Here is a 3,098-nt window from a genome sequence, read left to right on the forward strand (position 1 = left end):
GGCTACAACCTTGAAAAAGTCCTTAATAAAGCGGCGGTAGTAGCTGGCCGTTTGGACCCACGAGAGGACTTGTTTTTGGTTTTGAGGACGTGGAATGCTGCACATGGAGGCGGCTTTGTCTGGGTTGGGCTGCTGACCTTTGCTTGAGATAACAAAGCCTAGGAACTTGATTGCCGAGAGGCCGAAACGACACTTGTCCAAGGAGACTTTGAGACCACTATCGTGGAGCAGCTGGAGGGATTCTTGAAGAAAGGCAAAGGTGTCGAAGGACTGGGCGTAGGCAAGGACATCGTCAAGGTACACTCTGATACCCGACTTGTCGGGGCGAGGCTGCAGGTCTTGGAAGACTGACTGCATGGTGCGTTGGAACGTAGACGGCGCATTCTTGAGGCCAAACGGCATTCGAGTCCACATGTAGGTGCCGTTGTGGGTGATGAATGCAGTTTTCTCATAGTCTTGGGGGCGGAGGCTGACTTGCCAGTACGCGCACTTCAAGTCCATGGACGCAAAGTATGCACATCCGCCGATGTCTTTGATGATGTCATTCACGAGAGGAAAGGGGCACACTACTCTGATGGTGCGGTCATTGAGAGGCGCATAGTTGACGCAAAGACGTTTCTTATCTCCCCGAAATACCACGACAACAGGAAAAGCCCACGGGCTTGATGCTCGAAGAATAATTCCTTGGGCCATGAGCTTGTGCGCTTAAATAAATAATTGGGTTGTGAGGATATTTATACAGCGTGTTGTTGGTCTGCCATTTTAAAGTTGTGACGAGTCACTCGCTGTAGATGAGCAATTTGGCCAGTGCGGTGCAACCGCTAACCTGGGGTCTTTAACGTGCACCACGCAGTAGTGGTGCACGACCGCACGCCGGTACGTTCTGCGCTTGCTTTTCAAGAAACTGTCTGTCCGCAGGAGCATACCTGTATGGGCTGCGGCTGTGAGGCAAGGCGTTTGGCAGCAGGTCGATGCGATGCTCCATGCCCGTGAAATGCCCCAAGTATTCTTCGTGGTGTGCGAAAACCATGTGGTGCTGCGATAGGATTTCCGTTATGGCAGACCACTAGCCGGCAGTCTGGTCTCCAAGCAGGGCTGGTGGGAGATCCGGGTGAATGTCGGCCGGCTCGATACCCGCTATAGCGGCCAAGGAATTGTTACCAGGATTACTCTGTAACAAGGAATGGGTTTCCTGGGCAAGGACTTGCCAGGTTGGCTGCTCTAGCGACGGGAAAAGTTCTCTCTGCAGGCAATCTTTGGGCATTATCTGCACTTGTGGGACGAGGCTTCAGTGAGCAAGGATGGCAGCATTCGCCGTTTGGGGGGCAAGTTTCTGTACGGCTATTATTGCTGTACCTGTGGCTGAATGCTGCAGCTGGATGGGCTGCAGGGGCTCGAAGATGAGCCGTGCGTGGGCCACTTGGAACCAGTATTCCCCAATGATGAAAGTAAGCACATTGTTCTCCAAAACAGCGGCTTCGACCACACCTGTAATGGGACCAATGGCGACCTTGAGAAGAGCTGCGCCAGCTGGGGGCTCGGTGCCACCTCCAACAACGGCCAGAGGGGGCTGGGTCCAGGGGTGAAGCATACGTTCGGGGACAAGTGACTTAGCTATAAGAGTCACCTTAGAGCCAGAATCTGGGAAAGCGTCACATTCCCCAACTCGCGCGATCATAGCTGTGAAGAATGGGCACTGCAGCTGAGAGCCGTTGAGGGTCGCTAGAGTACTGTGTAGGGCTGGCGGAAGTGTCACTGGAGGCTTGCTTGTGACTATTGAAGACGACGGTGACTGGGATGAACGGGTGTTGCGTTTAGGGCACTTCGAAGCTAAGTCTCCGAGGTTTTTTGCCACTGTAACACACTGCTTGTGAAATGTCCTGGCCGCTACGGAAGACTGGGGCTCCGTATTGGGCAGAAATGACTTGGTAACGGGCTTGCTGCAATTCAGCAGGCAGGTCTGCAATGCATTGGCGAGGAGTTGAAGACGTCGGCAACGCGACGATAGCAGACTGTGTGGCTTGGGCTGGACGTTCAAATGGTCGTGCTGTCCTAGACGAATGCACCTGTTGCTTAGGCTGGGCTGGGGAAGGCAAGGGGCTTGTCTTGGTGTGTTGAGCACACTTATCGAGACTGGTGCATGTCGCCAGAAAGTCTTTGACCGTAGCTGGCCTGTTGGCTACTAGCGCTGCAACGATGTGCTGATCCCGCAGGCCGTGGAAAGGGTAGTAGATTTCCTGCAGATCACTGAGAGTAACAAGGCAGCGCTCTGTGATCCGTAATTTGGCAAAGACGCACTGGTTCCAAGATTCGCCAAGCGCTTGAGTAATGTTCATAACGCGTTCCTGCCACAGTATTAAAGTCCACTCTGTAGCAAAAGTCTCTTTTAGGGCTGCGCTCCATATTGTCCATGTATCGTACTGGCTACCAAATGCGAGGCGCCAGTTCCGCGCTGGGCCTTTTAGCTTGCCGGCGGCGATGAGGCGGATGGTGGCATCTTCCCACGCCGCGAATTGTTGGATGCATTGAACGTCTTTCAACCATACTTTGACGTCTTGTTTTGACAAACCCTCGATGTGCGGAATGGAGGCGGGAAGGTCGGGCAACGTAGTTACCGTTGTGAGCTGACGAGGTAGGTGCTTCAACAGGACCGACAGGTTTTGTAGTGTGACTGGGTCCAACGACGGGACGGGCGGTGAAGCTTCGCGACGCGCCGTGATGACTGCGGTGAGACGCTTCATCAGTTCTTCTTTTGGACCGGTGATGTCCAGTTGGCGATTTGCGAGCTCATCTTTGATGAGCTCCACGCTGAGGCGTGACATGGTGATGGCGTCGAGCTGGTCCTACAGAATGCCCGGCATGACTGTTGCGGGGCGTAGCACGCTGGGAAAACTTGCGTTCACCGAAGGCGAAGGGCGGCTTATGCAGCGAAGTAGTAGGCTTGTGTTGCGAACGGGTCAGCTTTAGGCGAACAGGCGTGGCTTGGCGAACGCTAAGCGTAGTGTCAACATCATGTGGGCGCACGGGCGAGGCTTGGCGAAGTAGGCTTGGCGGACGCTAAGCGTGGTGTCGGAGCCATGTGGGCGAACGGGCGACGT

At 54.4% G+C, this 3,098-nt stretch overlaps 1 pseudogene; it reads right to left on the bottom strand.

Annotated features, from left to right (window-relative positions):
- Window positions 1-1,288: 1,288 nt before the first annotated feature.
- LOC115320006 lies at window positions 1,289-2,822 on the bottom strand (annotated as a pseudogene).
- Between the last annotated feature and the right edge of the window lie 276 nt (window positions 2,823-3,098).

This window comes from Ixodes scapularis, unplaced genomic scaffold, assembly GCF_016920785.2.
Source record: "Ixodes scapularis isolate PalLabHiFi unplaced genomic scaffold, ASM1692078v2 PGA_scaffold10__122_contigs__length_95168666, whole genome shotgun sequence".
Classification (NCBI taxonomy): Eukaryota; Metazoa; Arthropoda; class Arachnida; order Ixodida; family Ixodidae; genus Ixodes; species Ixodes scapularis.